General features: G+C 42.8%; 1 protein-coding gene across 2 annotated transcripts in view; it reads left to right on the forward strand.

Annotated features, from left to right (window-relative positions):
- The first annotated feature begins 15,142 nt into the window (after nt 1-15,142).
- Nucleotides 15,143-17,864, forward strand: part of LOC140494677 (AN1-type zinc finger protein 6-like) — a 34,720-nt gene continuing 31,998 nt past the window's right edge. Inside the window, exon 1 of one of the 2 annotated variants that reach the window (XM_072594137.1) lies at nt 15,143-15,231. The gene's annotated coding sequence lies outside the window, so the exon portion shown is untranslated. Of the gene's footprint in view, nt 15,232-15,685; nt 15,823-17,864 lie in introns of those variants that run through there. The other variant, XM_072594138.1, reaches the window with a different exon arrangement.

The raw sequence follows: 17,864 nt of genomic DNA on the forward strand, positions 1-17,864 counted from the left end.
AGAATGGTGACAACTTGCTAGGTGTCAATAGGTGTCACCCTATTTTTAAAGGCTATCTTGAGAATGTAACTTTAAAAAAGTTCTGCAATTTACATATGACGGAACTAAAACTAACATGGTCATTCTAAAAGATGGAAGACTTAAGCTAAATTTGTTTAATATTACATTCCATGACACTGCAATCCCGTGCCTCTAAAGTCTGTGTCTTATGATTCTGCTCCACAACCACCTCATGAAGAAGCAGCGCTTCGAAAGCTAGTGATTCTAAATAAACCTGTTGGACTATAACCTGGTGTCATGTGATTTTTAACTCTGCATTTAAATGTGAAATTCAGCCAATACTGAGACAATATATATTTTTTAAAGGTTCATGTAGTATATTACAGTAAATGAACATTTAAAATTTCTGCAGTAACAGAGTTCTACTGTGATATCTACTCTAAATTCCATTTCTCATATACAATTACATGCTGCTAATTTTTCAAAGGAAGATAATAAAGGATCTCTGCAGGATGAGACTGCATTTGGGTAGACTCCACCAGAGAAAAGAATATGATGCTGTTTCACCTGCCACACAGTGTGTTGAGCACTCGTATCCAGCAAAGAAATTGCGAGTTGACTCTTAGTAATAATAAACAATATTTATTTATTTAACACAATTAATACTATAACAATAGGCTATCAACTAACAACTTACACTATAAATCTAATCAACTATCTTGTGCTTTAACTTAACTCTAGATGATCATATATCACCACACTAGACCTTGGCCTTGATTCACGTGGCAATGATCATCTGGTTGTCATTGACTCTGTGGTCGCAGGGTGTCTTCTCTTTACAGTGGTTGGTCTCGAGTTACAGCTCCTGAGGGGGGTGTTGCAGTGATTCTTATACTCAGTAGTTGTTTGTGCCCTTTTGGAAGGGGCTCCAATGTCCTACAATAGATTGCCCAGTGCTCGATCACCCTGATCGATTGGATCCAATTAGGTGTTGACATGTTGATGCAGGGTGGTTTGTAGGCATCCATTCCTGGAGTAGACACATATAGGTCAGGTATTCCTCTCCAAATAAGGGTGTGAGGCGCTGCTTGGCAAACAACTTGGTGTTTCCAGTTGTCCTGGGGATGGCATTCATGTTGTATATTGTATTGCCTACAGCTACTGGGTCAGTTACATACTGTCTATGTGTAGCTGCGGCCTGTCTAGACTATGCAGCATGTTTATTAGCACAGTGGCTTTGATCAAGGCTTGTCTCAATATCCCAGCATGCTTCATTTATTGTCCATTTTCATAAATCCATCATTTTGAGCAGCCCATCTGGCCACAATGCTACTTCAGACTCAGTGAGGAGACACCAGTAGAGGTGTTGATGTTTGCTAGTTTTATCAACATAGCGGAGATTGTCAGTTTATTGTATGCAACTAACTAGTGGTGCCATTATTTAAGAAAGGTGGTAAGGAAAAGCCAGGGTACTATAGTCTGATGGGCCTGACATCAGTGGTAGGTAAGTTGTCAGACAGGCTTCTGAGGGACAGAATTCACACATATTTGGAAAGACAAGGACTGATTAGGGATAGTCAACATGGTTTTGTGCATGCGAAATTGTCTCATTAACTTGTTTGAATTTTTTGAAGAAGTGACAAAGAAGATTGATGAAGGCAGAGTTGTGGATGTTTTCAATAGGTACTCCAGCAAGGTATTCAACAAGATCCTGCATGGTAGACTGGTTAGCCAGATTAGATCACATGGAATACAGGGAGAGCTATCCATTTAAATTCAAAATTGGCTCGAAGGCAGGATACAGAAGGTGGCGATGGAGGGTTGCTTTTTAGACTGGAGGCCTGTGACCAGTGGTGTACTGCAAGGATCGGTCCTTTGTCCACTGCTTTTTGTTACTTATATAAATCACTTGGATGTGAATATAGGAGGTATGATTAGTAAGTTTGCAGATGACACCAGAATTGGTGGTGTAGTGAACAGTGAAAAAGGTTATCTCACAGAACAACGGAACCTTGATAAAATGGGCAATTGGGCCGAGGAGTGGCAGATGGAGTTTAATTTAGATAAATGTGATGTGCTGCATTTTTGGTAAGACAGATTGGGGCAGGACTTATACACTTAATGGTAAAATCCTGGGGAATGTTGCCAAACAAAGAGACCTTGGGGCGCAGGTATATAGTTCGTTGAAAGTTGAGCCACAGGTAGATAGGATAGTGAAGAAGACTTTTGGTATGCTTGCCTTCATTGGTTACTGCATTGAGTATAGGAGTTGGGAGGTCATGTTGCAGTTGTACAGGACATTGGTTAGTCCACTTTTGGAACATTCAATTCAATTTTGGTTTCCCTGCCGTAGGAAAGATGTTGTGAAACTTGAAAGGGTTCACAAAAGATTAACAAGCATATTTCCGGCATTGAGCTATAGGAAGAGGCTGAATAGGCTGGGGCTATTTTCCCTGGAGCATTGGAAGCCGAGGTGTGACCTTCTAGAGATCTATAAAATCATGAGGGGCATGGATTAGGTGAAAATCCAAGATCTTTTTTTTCCCAGGGTAGGAAGTCCAACCATAAAGGGCATAGGTTTAAGGTGAGAGGGGAAAGATTTAAAAGTGACCTAAGGAGCAATGTTTTCATGCAGAGCGTGGTGCATGTGTGGAATGAGCTGTTGGAGGATGTGGTGGCGGCTGGTACAATTGAAATACTTATAAGACCATAAGACATAGGAATGGCAGTAAGGCCATTCGGCCCATCGAGTCCACTCCGCCATTCAATCTTGGCTGATGGACATTTCAACTCCACTTACCCGCATTCTCCCCGAAGCCCTTAATTCCTCGTGACATCAAGAATCTATCAATCTCTGCCTTGAAGACATTTAGCGTCCCAGCCTCCACTGCACTCCGCAGCAATGAATTCCACAGGCCCACGACTCTCTGGCTGAAGAAATGTTTCCGCATTTCTGTTCTGAATTTACCCCCTCTAATTCTAAGGCTGTGTCCATGGGTCCTAGTCTCCTCGCCTAACGGAAACAATTTCCTAGCATCCACCCTTTCCAAGCCATGTATTATCTTGTAAGTTTCTATTAGATCTCCCCTTAATCTTCTAAACTCCAATGAATACAATCCCAGGATCCTCAGCTGTCCCTAGTATGTTAGACCTACCATTCCAGGGATCATCCGTGTGAATCTCCTCTGGACACGTTCCAGTGCCAATATGTCCTTCCTGAGGTGTGGGGACCAAAACTGGACACAGTACTCCAAATGGGGCCTAACCAGAGCTTTATAAAGTCTCAGTAGCACAACGGTGCTTTTATATTCCAACCCTCTTGAGATAAATGACAACATTGCATTCGCTTTCTTAATCACGGATTCAACCTGCATATTTACCTTTAGAGAATCCTCGACTAGCATTCCCAGATCCCTTTGTACTTTGGCTTTATGAATTTTCTCACCGTTTAGAAAGTAGTCCATGCTTGTATTCTTTCTTCCAAAGTGCAAGACCTCACATTTGCTCACGTTGAATTCCATCAGCTATTTCCTGGACCACTTTCCCAAACTGTATAGATCCTTCTGCAGCCTCCCCACTTCCTCAGTACTACCTGCCTGTCCACCTAACTTTGTATCATCAGCAAACTTCGCTAGAATGCCCCCAGTCCCTTCATCCAGATTATTAATATACAACGTGAACAGCTGTGGCCCCAACACTGAACCCTGCGGGACACCGCTTGTCACCGGCTGCCATTCCAAAAAAGAACCTTTTATCCCAACTCTCTGCCTTCTGTCAGACAGCCAATCCTCAATCCATACCAGTAGCTCACCTCGAACACCATGGGCCCTCACCTTACTCAGCAGCCTCCCGTGTGGCACCCTGTCAAAGGCCTTTTGGAAGTCTAGATAGACCACATCCACTGGGTTTCCCTGGTCTAACCTACTTGTCACCTCTTTAAAGAACTCCAACAGGTTTGTCAGGCACGACCTCCCCTTACTAAATCCATGTTGACTGGTTCTAATCTGACCCTGCTCTTCCAAGAATTTAGAAACCTCATCCTTAATGATGGATTCTAGAATTTTACCAACAACCGAGGTTAGGCTAATTGGCCTATAATTTTCCATCTTTTGTCTTGACCCTTTCTTGAACAAGGGGGTTACAACAGCGATCTTCCAATCATCCGGGACTTTCCCTGACTCCAGTGACTTTTGAAAGATCTCAACCAACGCCTCCGCTATTTCCTCAGCCACGTCCCTCAGAACTCTAGGATGTAACCCATCGGGGCCAGGAGATTTATCAATTTTAAGACCTTTTTAGCTTTTCTAGCACTTTCTCTTTTGTAATGACAACCATACTCAATTCAGCCCCCGACTCCCTTTAATTGTTGGGATATTACTCATGAGGAATTACTCACTCCTGAAGAAGGGCTCATGCCCGAAATATCGATTCTCCTGCTCCTTGTATGCTGTCTGACCTGCTGCGCTTTTCCAGCAACACATTTTCAGCTCTGATCTCCAGCATCTGCAGTCCTCACTTTCTCCCTGGGATATTACCCATGTCTTCCACTGTGAAGACTGAAGCAAAGTACTTATTAAGTTCTCCAGCTATTTCCTTATCTCCCATCACTAGCCTTCCAGCATCAGTTTGAAGTGGCCCAATGTCTACCTTTGCCTGTTGTTTGCTTCTTATGTATTGAAAGAAACTTTTACTATCATTTCTAATATTACTGGCTAGCCTACCTTCATATTTGATCCTCTCCTTCCTTATTTCTCTCTTTGTTATCCTCTGTTTGTTTTTGTAGCCTTCCCAATCTTCTGATTTCCCAGTGATCTTGGCCACTTTATAGGATCTCTCTTTTTCTTTGATACATTTTCTGACTTCCTTTGTCAGCCATGGTTGTCTAATCCCTCCCCGGATAATCTTTCTTTTCTTGGGGATGAACCTCTGTACAGTGTCCTCAATTATACCCACAAACTCCTGCCATTTTTGCTCTACTGTCTTCCCCACTAGGCTCTGCTTCCAGTCTATTTTCGTCAGTTCCTTTCTCATGCCCTCATAATTACCTTTATTTAACTGTAACACCATTACATCTGATTTTGCCTTCTCTCTTTCAAACTGCAGACTGAACTCTACCATATTATGATCATTGCTTCCTAAGTGTTCCCTTACTTTAAGATTTTTTATAAAGTCTGGTTCATTACATAGCACTAGGTCCAGAATAGCCTGCTCCCTTGTGGACTCCATGACAAGCTGTTCCAAAAAGCCATCCTGTAAGCATTCCATTAATTCCCTTTCTTTGGATCCACTGGCAACATTATTTACCCAGTCCACCTGCATATTGAAGTCCCCCATGATCACCGTGACCTTGCCTTTCTGACATGCTTTCTCTATTTCCCGGTACATGTTGCCCACCTGGTCCTGACCACTGTTAGGAGGTCTGTACATAATTCCCAGTATGGTTTTTTTTGCCTTTGTGGTTCCTCAATTCCACCCACACAGACTCCACATCATCCAACCCTATGTCATTCAGTGCCATAGATTTAATTTTGTTCTTAACTAACAAGGCAACCCCGCCCCCTCTGCCTGCCTCCCTGTCTTTTCAATAAGTTGAAAATCCTTGGATGTTTAACTGCCAGTCCTGACCCCCCTGCAACCCATGTCTCTGTGATGCCTACCACATCATAATCATTCACGATGATCTGTGCCATTAGTTCATCTGCTTTGTTACGAATGCTACGAGCATTCAGGTAAAGTGCCTTGATGCTAACTTTCTTATCATTAGAGATATTGGAAGTCATAAGATGTCCTAAATTATCCTTCCTTTTTGCTGCATTCCCAGTTTAAAGTTTAAATCCGCCTGCACACATGCTATCCTGCTGCTTATTTTTCCATTTAACTCCATACTCCCTATCGCTTTCACTTTCCCTTCCCTCCAACTCAGAAGTTTAAAGTCCCACTGACCACCCTGTTTATCCTCTTCACTAGAACATTGGTACCTGATCAGTTCAGGTGGAGACCGTCCCAACGGTACAGATCCCCCCGGCTCCAAAACTGATGCCAATGCCCCATGAAGTGGAATCCCTCTTTCCCACATCAATCCCTTAGCCACGTGTTTACTTCCCTAATTTTCTTATCCCTATGCCAATTGGCACGTGGCTCAGGCAGTAATCCGGAGATTATGACCCTTGAGGACCTGTACTTCAATTTCCTTCCTAGTGCTTGATAATCCCCAAACAGGTCCTCCACCCTAGCTTTGCCTATGTTGTTGGTCCCAACGTGGTCCACAACAACTGGATCCTCCCCCTCCCACTCCAATATCCTTTCAAGCCGGTCGGAGATGTCCCACACCCTGGTACCGGGCAGGCAACACACCATGCGAGACCTCCAATCTGGCTTGCAAAGGATACTCTCTGTCCCCCTAATTATAGAATCCCCTATAACCACTACTTGTCTATTAGCTCCCCCCTCTTGAATGGCCTTCTGAACCATGGTGCCGTGGTCAGCTGGCTCATCCTGTCCAGAGCCCTTTTCCTCATCCGTACAGGGAGCAAGAATCTCATACCTGTTGGACAAGGTCAAGGGCTGAGGCTCCTGCACTCCTGTACTCAGGTTCCCCCTACCTGCCTCACTAACAGTCACACTCTGATGTCCCTGACCACTAACTGAATGTGAATTACTTAATCTCCCAGGTGTGACTGCCTCCTGAAACAAAGCATCCAGGTAACTCTCCCCCTCCCGGATGTGCCGCAGTGTTTGAAGCTCAGATTCCAGATCATCAATTCTGAGCCAGAGTTCTTCCAGCAACCAACACTTGCTGCAGATGTGGTCACTGCCATTCCCAATGGGATCAGCCAGCTCCCACATCATACAGCTACAGCACATCACCTGCCCAGCCGTCTCTGCTTAATTAATTACTTTATTACTTTGTATAAATTTGAGTTAAAATACTTTCTGATACCTCTCTGCTATAGTCTTTTTCTAAAAACCAATTAAGAGATAAACCAAAAAAGTAAATTTTTAACCAGTCACTGATAAAGAAATAGAAAATCCTTACCTTAACAAACCAGAGTCTCGGGTTTAACCGCCTTTCTGATTTATGTACTCACTGCTTTCCTTCCCAGCTGCCCCTCTGGTTGTCGTCACTTCCCCCTACTGCTCCCACTTCTTCTTAGCTGCAGTCTTCCGGGTTCGTTTAACCTCCGCTGCTACTCGCACTCAAAAATTTAAAAGGCATCTGGAATGGGTTTATGAATAGGAAGGGTTTAGAGGAATATGAGCCAGGTGCTGGCAAATGCGACGAGATTAGGTTGGGTTATCTGGTCAGCATGGACGAGTCGGACCAAAAGGTCTGTTTCCGCGTTGTACATCTCTATGACTCTAAGGGGCAACTTTTTCTCGCAAAGGGTGGTACGTGTATGGAATGAACTGCCAGAGAAGATGGTAGAGGCTGGTGCAATTACAATATTTAAAAGGCACTTGGATGGGTACATGAATAAGAAGGGTTTATAGGGAAATGGGCCAAAAGCTGGCAAAAGGGATGAGATTAATGTAAGAGGGCTGGTCAGTTTGGACGGGTTGGAGCAAAGGGTCTGTTTCTGCTGTCCATCTCTCTGACTCGAAGTTGAGCACATCAGAATATGTCTGGTTAATGCTAGGCTGTGGAGGTGGTTAGAACAGATAGCCTGAATGCATTTATCAGACAACTGAATGCATACATGAGGAAAAAGCAATATGAATATATGGGGATAAAGTGGACTGGGAATATGAGGCTTGTGTAGAATATAAACACTCATATGACGAGCTGGGCCAAATACCCTGTTTCTGTTATAGATTCCAGTTGGTCAATAGCATGATGTTTTTCAATAAGCTGCTGAAGTAGCTATATAGTCTCTTACTGTATTTATAAAGTGAAAAAGCTTTGCTGCTCTTCTATGTTCATTAACTTTCAGGGTAGTATTTTAATTATGATTGCTTTTAGTTTGAATTAAGTGGAAACATAAATGTCACACTGTGGAGTTTTGCAGTCTTTGTTGATCATGACATTGTTACTGCACAGAAAGAGGCCAATCAGTTTGTTGCATCTGAGCTGGCTTTTCATAGGAGCAATTTACTTTGTGTCATTTCCTCACCTTCTCCACTCCCCAGACCTGCTGGACTTCTTCTTAAGATAGCAATCTCATTCTCTCTCGAATGCCTCGATTTTTCCTGCGTCGATCACACTCTCAGTGTCTGGGCCTTCCTGGAGGCTCATGTGTGAAACCACAGATTCTGCATCAAAAACTATGATTTACTGAGTTAATGGGATTAAATAAGATCTAAATTGATTACTGTATATGAAAGTTATACAAAAAAAATGTGAGATGATACATTTTGGGATGGAAAACAAAGCAAAGGAGTACATGTTGAATACAAAAGCAGGAAGGTTATGATGAAGCTGTATGCAACATTAGTTAGGCCACAGCTGGAGTACTGTGTGCAGTACATTACTGGAAGGATATAATTATACTAGAGAGGGTGCAAAGGAGATTCATCAGAATGTTGACTGGGCTGAAGCAATTCAGTTCTGAAGAAAGCCTGTATATCTTGGAGTTGTTTTCCTTAGAACTGAGAAGGCAGAGGGGAACCTGACTGAGGTATTCAAAGTTCTGAGTGGCACAGGTAAGGTCAATAGGGATAAACGTTTCCCCTTAGTAGAGGAATCAATAATCAGTTTCACAATAGGGCACAGGACATTTAGACGGGATCTGAGGAAACAATCTTTTCACCCAGAAGGTTGTAGGTATCTGAAATTCACTGCCTGAAAGGGTGAAAGAGGGAGGAACCCTCAAGACATTGAAGAACTGTTTAATGAGTACTCAAAATGCCATAGCATAAAAAACTGGGCCAAGTATTGGAAAATGAGATTAGAATTGATGCACGTTTGATGACTGTCTTGGACATGATGGGCTGAAGGGCTTCTTTCTATGTTGTAAAGACTTGATGACAGCATAGACCCTTAAAGTATTCAAGAATGCATACCTCATTTGTCGAGATCTGACAGCAATCCCTTGAAGGACCATGCATCTCTTGGCTGCTATTTTGGAGATCTATAAGTTGCTTGTGGTTTAGTCTAATACAACACAGGCAATTCAGGCCATTGTACCTGTCTCAGCTCGTTGGTAGAGCTATCTTATTAGTCCCACTTTCTGCTTTCCCCCCTCAATGCTGTATAAAAAATTCCCTTTAAATATTTACCTATTTTCATTCTTTAGGTTAGCAATCTGATTACCCAAACACTTTGGGCAATGTATTCTAGATAAAAACTTGCTGAGTAAAAATTATGGTTTTGCGATGTTCCCTCGGATTCTTTTGCCTGGTATGACAAACAAGAGGAGAGGCAGCAAGCAGGAAGGTTAGCAAGTAGAAAAGAGGTAGCAAGTGAGCCACAGGAAAGGAAATTGTGCCTCTGGGCCACATAGTGAACTTCGTGGACTGTAGTTTAAAAAGACTGTATAGAAACAAAAGAGGACTGGCATGTCATGAATTCATCCCAAACACTGCACTTACTTTAGAGGTATGTCTGTGACCCCTCTACCAGGATATCAGTCATTATGCCCTTCTTAGGTCCAATAAACCAGTAAAGGCCACCAAAATGTACAGAGTCCAAGGTAATTGATCTCAGCATAACTGAACTTTCAATGATCTCTAAACAAAAAAACCGAAAGAACTGTGAATGCTGGAAATCAGAAACAAAAACAATGTTCCAAAGAAGGGTCACTGGACCCAAAATGTTAACACTGATTTCTCTCCAGATGCTGCCAGACCTGAGTTTTTCCAGCAATTTCTGTTTTTATTTCAATTATCTCTATTGGATTTCCAACAAAGATTTTAAGAATTTTTTTTTGTTTTTTTTGTTTTTTTGAGTCATTAAGTGCCTTTGTACTGAATTAGCAGAGGAGCTGTCTGTCCAATGCATCTAAGGCCTGCTTCATTATTAAAGAGCACATCCCTGTGAAGCGTGCATTGATATGAAAGCTAACTCATTACCAGAAGAAATTACCAAGGGTAGAAAATTATTAACAGAATCCCAGAAGCATGTTGATGGAAGAACTTTGTTCTTTGGTTTCCAATACACTTGACATATATCATGAGGGGAGGACAATGGCCTAATAGTATTATCACTGGAGTATTAATTCAGAGACCCACTGTATCTTCTGGCAAATGGTGGAATTTGAATCCAGTAAAAAATCTAGAATTAAGAATCTACTTATGACCATGAAATCATTGATGATTGTCGGAAAAACCTGTCTGGTTTACTAATGTCCTTTAGGGAAGGAAACCTGCCATCCTCACCTGGTCTGGCCTACATATGACTCCAGACCCACAGCAATGGCCCTCTGAATTGGCCTAGCAAGCCATTCAGTTGCATCAATCGCTACAAAGTGTAAAAGAAATGAAACTGGATGGACCACCTGACACCAGCCTAGACACCAGAAAAGTCGAAGACAGAAACAGCCTTATCGACCCTGCAAAGTCCTCCTCACTAACATCTGGGGGGTTAGCGCCAAAATTGTGAGAGCTCTCTCACAGACTAGTCAAGCAACAGCCTGAAATAGTCATACTTATGAAATCATACCTTACAGACAACATCCAGACATCACCATCACCATCCCAGGATATGTCCTATCACATCAGCAGCGGTGGTATACAGTTGGGTGAGAGTTGATCTGGGAGTCCTCCACATTGAGGCCTGAAATCTCATGATTTCATGTTGAACTTGGGCAAGGAAACCTCCTGATGACTACTACATACTGTCCTTCCTCAACCAATGGATCAGTACTCCTCCATGTTGAACAATACTTAGAGGAAGCACTGAGTATGGCAAGGGCACAAAATGTACTTTGGGTGGGGGATTTCAATGTCTACCACTAAGAGTGGCTTGGCAGCAGTACTACTGGTAGAGCTGGTCAGGTCCTAGAGGCCATAGCTACTAGACTGGGTCTGTGGCAGGCGGTGAGAGGGAAAAACATACTTGACCTCATCCTTATCAATCTGCCAGGTGCAGATGCATCTGCCCATGAACTGTATTGATAAGAATGACCACTGCACAGTCCTTGTGGAGACAAAGTCCTACCTTCAAATTGAGAATAACCTTCATCGTGTTGTGTGGCATCATCACTGTGCTAAATTGGGACAGACTTTGAACATATCTAGCAACTCAAGACTGGATGTCCATGAAATGCTATGGGCCATCAACAGCAGCAGAATTGTACTCCAGCACAATCTGTAACCTCATGGCCCGGCATATCTCCCAATCAACCATTACCACCAAGCCAGGGGATCAGCCCTGGTTCAATGGACGGTGGAGGGGGGCATGCAAGGAGCAGCACCAGAAGATGACGTGCCAACCTGGTGAAGCCACCAAATAGGACCACTTGCATGCCAAACATTGTAAACAGCAAGTGATGGACAGAGCTAAGCGATTCCACAACCAACGGATCAGATCCTGCCACACCCACTCGTGAATGATGGTCGATGATTAAACAACTCACTGGAGGAGGAGGCTCCATAAATATCCCCGCCCTCAATGATGGAAGAGCTCAGCACATCAGTGCAAAAGATAAGGCTGAAGCTTTTGCAGCAAGCTTCAGCCAGAAATGCCGAGTAGATGATCCATCTCAAACATCTCCGGTTGTTCTCAGCACTACAGATAAAGGTCGATCTGTTATAACGCGTGTTTCATTAATGCAAATTCACTATAATGTGATTGCTGAATTTGGGACATTATTTCCAAAGCATGAACTTTTAAAGTGTGTATTGGTTATAACACGATTCCAGCCCCATTCATTGAAATGGTGCTGCTATGAGGTGAATTTTTTAAAATCATGTGGGTTTGCAAGAGAACAGAACTATTGCAGAACCGACTGTCTCAGTTTTCAGCCAATTCAATTCACTCCCCTGCGATATCAAGAAATGGTTGGACACAGTAGATCCTGTAAAGGCAGCGGGCCCTGACAACATTCCAGCAATAGTACTGAAGACTTGTATTCCAGAACTTTGCACTCCCCTAGCCAAACTGTTCCAGTAGTTACAGCACTGGCACCAATCTGACAATGTGGAAAATTACCCAAGTATGTCCTGTTCATAAAAAGCAAGACAAATCCAATCTGGCTAATTATTGCCTATCAGTCTACTCTTGATCATCAGTAAAGTGACGGATGGAAGGTGTCATCAATAGTGCTATCAAGCAGCACCTACTCAGCAATAACGTCCTCAATGACGTCCAGTTTGGGTTCCACTAGGGCCATTCAGCTCCTGACCTCATTATAGCCTTGGTTGAAAGATGGACAAAAGAGCTGAATTCCAGAGGTAAGATGAGAGTGACAGTTCTTGATATCAAGCTGCATTTAACCAAGTGTGGCAACCCTGGCAAAACTGCAATCAATGTGTATCAGGGGACAAACATTCTGGTGGTTAGTCATACCTGACACATTGGAAGATGGTTGTGGTTGTTGGAAGTGTGTCATCTCAGCTCCAGGACATCTCTGAAGGAATTCCTCAGGGTAGTGTCCAAGGCCCAACCATCTTCAGCTGATTCATCAATGACCTTCACCGTATCATAAGGTCAGAAGTGGGAACATTCACCAATTATTCAACAACGTTCAGCACCATTTGCAACACCTCAGTCACTGAAGCAGTCCGTGTCCAAATGCAATAAGATCTGGGAATAACACCAGCTACAAGTTCCCCTCCAAGCCCTCACCATACTGACTTGGAACTAAGTTGCTATCCTTTCAAGGTCCTTGGGTCAAATTCCTGGAATTCACTCGCTAATGGCATTGTGGGTCAACCCACAGCAATTAGGCTGCAGTGGTTCAAGAAGGCAGCTCACCACACCTTCACAACGGGCAGCTAGGGACGGGCAATAAATGCTGGCCAGCCAACGTCGCCCCACATCTCACAAAGTGATTAAAAGAAAACTACAGAATACTGTTTACAAAGTATAATGTACTTGCTAGAATGTAGCTGGTAGTTACATTGAATTGTTGGAATCAGGAATACAGCTTGTGATTAATTCCAGGTAGTAGTCACTGTTACGATTGGTTAGAGACCATTAATACTGAAAGAGAAATCCAAACATCTTGTTTTTTCCAATAGAAGTAACCATAACATTGCATTATTTTTTGAAAATAAAACACAAAGTGTGTTAAAAGAGTACAAATTAAACAAGGTAAATAGTTAACACTATAGCTTATACTATATGTGCCACACCCTCAGGTTTATTTCCTTTATCACCCAGGAATTCTCTTCCATCCTATGAAACCTTGAGTGGGTCTCTTCCTGGATTCAAGCTCTCCATCGAGGATATCCTTTGGGATGCGGCCGTCCTCCACGTAGTGGATGTGGCCCAGACAGCGCAGTCTCTGCTGCCTGACCAGAGTGTATATGCTGGAAGGCCAGCGCAAGATAGGACTGCTGCGTCAGATACAGAATATGGCAGATACTCCTCAAGTGGAAGGTGGTCAGTCTTCTCTCTTGTCTGGCGTATGTAGTCCACATTTCACTACTGTACAACAGTGTGCTTATGACGCAGGTGTGATAGACTGATGTTTTTGTCTTCACTGTCAGCTTGGGATTTGTCCATACTCAAGTTGTGAGGCAAGCAAGAGTTGAGGCTGCTTTCCCGATCCTCTGATTGACAAGAGGATCGGGAAAGCAGCCTCAACTTTCTAACTAACTCACTGAACAAACATCTACGGACCCTTTCAAGCTTCACCTATCTCCATAAAAACTTAGCCTGCTCTGGGATGTCCTCAAGATGAACTTTAAGCTATTTATTCCACATTTTTAATTTATCCTTTGATCTGATGAAATGAATGGATTTTACGATCACTCAAGAGTTCACCAAATATTTTTACATTAATTCAGCTTTACTTCCCAAAACAAAAATATCTCTCTGGATAGCCATTATTGAAAGGATTGCAGACATCATGTCTGAGTTCCTTAGCTCAGCAAGCACATTTGCTGTTTTATAACTCTATTCCAAAAGTCAGAATAGAAGAAATAAAGATGGATCACTATTTTTGAAGTGCAATTTTTTTTCAAGGTTTTCAGGCAATCTTTAAAGTCTAGAATTTTAACCATCTGTCTTAATAACTCCAATCCTCCCAGAACTAAACATTGTGTTCACCATGTTAATAAAATCAAAGAATAAATATTCTCAACACTGTAATGTACAGTTGGTTGCAGCGGTGCATTTTGATTATTCCAGAGTGTTATCCTCTGGAGGTGGAGGTGGTGAAGACACCGCAGTAGTAGATCAGGCAGGATGGGTGAATGAGGAAGGGAAGGCAGTGGTTAAGGATTGAGGAGAGGATGAGCAATAGAAGACAGTAGCGAGGGGACGAGGAATGGAAGACAGTAGGTGGGGGGGGGGGGAAGAGGAATGGGAGGCAGTGGGCAAGGGAGGAAGAGAGGATGAGAAATGGAAGGCAGTAGATGTTGGTGAGGAGGAGAGGGAGTAGAGAGGTGAAGGAAGGGATTAGGAATGGAAAGCAGTGGGTAATGGTGAGAAGGAGAGGATGAGCAATGGAAGGGTAAGGGTGAGGAGCACAGGAGGAGGAATGGAAATCAGTATGTAAGGGAGAGGATGAGGAAAGGATGGCAGTAGATAGGGTAGGCAGATTGGTTGAGGAAGGGAAGGCAGTGGAAGCATTAGGTAAGGTAGACAGGTTGGTTGAGGAAGGGAAGGCAGTGTTTAAAGGTGGAGGAGAGGATGAGGAATAGAAAGCAGTAGCTAAGGGATGAGAAGGTGAGGAATGGAAAGCAATAGGCAAGGGGGGGAGGAGAGGATGAGGAATGGAAGGCATTGGATGAGGAAGGAGGGGGGGATGAGGAATGGAAGGCAATGGGTGAGAAAGAGGAGAGGATGAGGAATGGAAGGCAGTGTGTGAGGTAGAGAAGATGAGGAATGGTGGTGGTGGGTGAGGGAGGAGGAGATGAGGAATGGAAGGCAGTGGGTGAGGGAGGAGGATGTGGAATGGAAAACATTGAGTGAAGGATGGCGGGGATGAGGGATGGAAGGCAGTGGGTGAAGGAGGAGGCGGGGCTGTAAAATGACATCACCGAAACCGTCGTCACAATGAGTCCGTGCGTGTGACGTCAGATGTGCTTTGGGGAAGGGGGTGGGGGGGGTTGGAGGAGGCCGGACTCAGAGAACAATCAGTCTCAGCGACCGAGAGGGGATAGTCGTGTCTGTTGGTTTTAGCGGTAGGTAAACCCGGCTTTCTTACCCTACTCAAGGCCTAGACTAGTCACGATTGAAGCTCAGAGAAGCCGTTGGCTTCCCTGAGGTATGGGTGTAAATATCGCCGGCTCATTCCAGCTGAAGCTGCCCGTCCCGTCGCCATGGCTGCTCCACACGTCATGTGAAAGAGTCCGGCTTATTTCCACTGGCAGGCCGCCATTCTTCCCCCACCCCTCTCCCACCGCACACTGGAACCTGGGGGAACCGAGCCGCGTGGCCCAGCCGCCTGTTATCCTGACTAGACTTGGGCCTCGAAGCCTGGGGTTGGCAGTTGGCGGCGGGCCCCGGTCGGGAAGCGGCTGCGATATGAGACCTGCTCGGACTGGCTCCTTGTGGGGGGGCCGGAAGTTCCACCCGTCTCGGCTGCGCTGATTGGAGAGCTGCACCAGGCGCGATGCCTGATTAGCTGAGCGCGCTGTCAGTCAAGGTTCTGCTGGTGTCTGGAGCTGAGCGACATTTTCTGGACATTCCCCATTAATGGTGTTTCCTTGTTCTTTGTTCCCACCAGGGTTTAAAGTAGTATTGTCTTCATTATTTTGTCTGCACCGCTATTGGTATGTCAACGAGGTTATTCTCAATTCTTCCCTCCTCTTTTAAAGGATGTTAAAAATGTCGACTTTGTTCAAGTTTCGGTGCAGCACAATCACTAGATCAGATTATTGCTGTCCGTCTTTCTTTGAAAGCATTTGCTTTAATTTTTTGGTAAGACACTAAAAGTTTGGGATAAAAGACAACTCTTTCATATTGGTACCGAACGATTTCGCTGACGGCCGCCAATCTGAGTTTGAAACTTCACCCTGGCCATAATACTGTACTGAATTTTTAACTGAAAAATCTTTGACTTTTTTTTATTTTTGAAATAATTGTTATGTTAAAATGAATGGTATATGAATTAAGTTGACTTCACTTAATATTTAAGTGACAGTTGAGTAGAGATTTCAGTAAATATTTGTGCATTAGACTTCCAGATCTAACACTTCCAATATTTTGGAGCCTGAAAGGAGTTTATTGTCATGTCGTACTTAAGATTTCAGGCTTCCTTTTCTGCCAGTCATGAAAAGTAAACACAACTGTCAAATTCTTCGGTCCCAAGTGCAAATTCTGATGTCCACACAACTGAATAATTCTGGCTGAGAGGTTAATTAAATCACTAGTTAAAATACCTGTGTATTCTTTAGCAGACCTTGTAAGGTGTTAACTTGACAGTATTTCATGCCTTGAACTTTTTCTTAATCCAACAAAAGAAAATAGATGCGGATGATTCTCTATTCTGGCTACTAGTGATGTGGTCAATTCACTGCAAAGTTGATCAAATATCTACATCCTTACTGATCCAGTAGTGGTTGCTGTCATCAGAATTATTTTAAATATTAGTAAGGGTCTAATTGAACTATAGAGGGAACAAATGAGGTTTGCAATTGGAGAGTCTTGTTGACCAAGAAAGGTTGAATAGGCTTGGGTGATGTGATTTAGAACTAAGAAGATTTACTTGAGGTGCATATGATTATAACCTAAACAGAGTAAAAAGATCTATTCCCTCAATAACCAGGGAATAATTTAAGATTTAAAAAGTAATTTGCAGGATTATAGGGGAGTTTAGAAATTATTTCACCCTGAAGGTATTTCACATCCTGACTAAGTGGTTGAGCAGAATTCCTTTTTTGCATTTTAAAAGAAAAACTTTGATATGCGGTTGTGGTATATAATACTTTTAAGTGCTGTAACCTTGAGCTGAAAAATGGGATTAGATTGTATCTTTTTTGCTTGTCACAAGATGGATGGAGTCATCTCCTGTGGTGTACATTTTCTGTTTTTGACTTTAAAAGAAATGGTAACTTTTGTTAGTAGAATCAACCCACAGTTGAATGAACAAAATGTGATTAAATATTAACTTATATACAAAATGCTTCCTTGATGTTATAAAACAAGGTGTTAGTTAAGCAAAGGCTTGGGCCAGGAAGTAAATGTTTAAGGAGCATTTTAAACAAGTGGAGTAAATTAGGGAGGGAAATACGAAGTTTTTTAGAACCTAGACAGCTAAAGATGCAGCTACAATGAGTAATGAAAATTGTTTGGAGGATTGGGTGGGATGTGTGTGGAGTTAATCATGGGAACAGAATGAAAAGAGTACAGATATTTTAGAAGGATGTATAGCTGGGTGAGTTCAGAGCTGGGGAGAAACAAGACATAGATGAGGATTTTTAAATAAAAGTTCTGATGTGTCCTGCTTAGTATATATATTACTCTATAATGTAAATGTTTTGTCAGTTATTACTCACTGAAACCCCAGTGATGAAATCACATGGTCTTTCCAGTGTTGAGAGGAAACCCAGCCTGTTTGACAATAAGCAAATTATGGCTTATTTTAAGTCAAAGCTGATTCGTAAATCCCATTTAAATTTGAACTGGAAATTGTCTTGAACTGTTTAATTTGGCAAATACACCAGTCTGTTTCACAGTGACCATTTTAAACATGGCAGGCAAGCAAGATACTTATAATCAGTCTCTTATGCAAATTAGCTAGTGGTATATTCTTCAAAATAGTAACACTTTTGATCAAATTAGAGAATTGTTTTTAGTTCAGGAATTGTAGTGT

This window comes from Chiloscyllium punctatum, chromosome 24 (assembly GCF_047496795.1).
Source record: "Chiloscyllium punctatum isolate Juve2018m chromosome 24, sChiPun1.3, whole genome shotgun sequence".
Classification (NCBI taxonomy): Eukaryota; Metazoa; Chordata; class Chondrichthyes; order Orectolobiformes; family Hemiscylliidae; genus Chiloscyllium; species Chiloscyllium punctatum.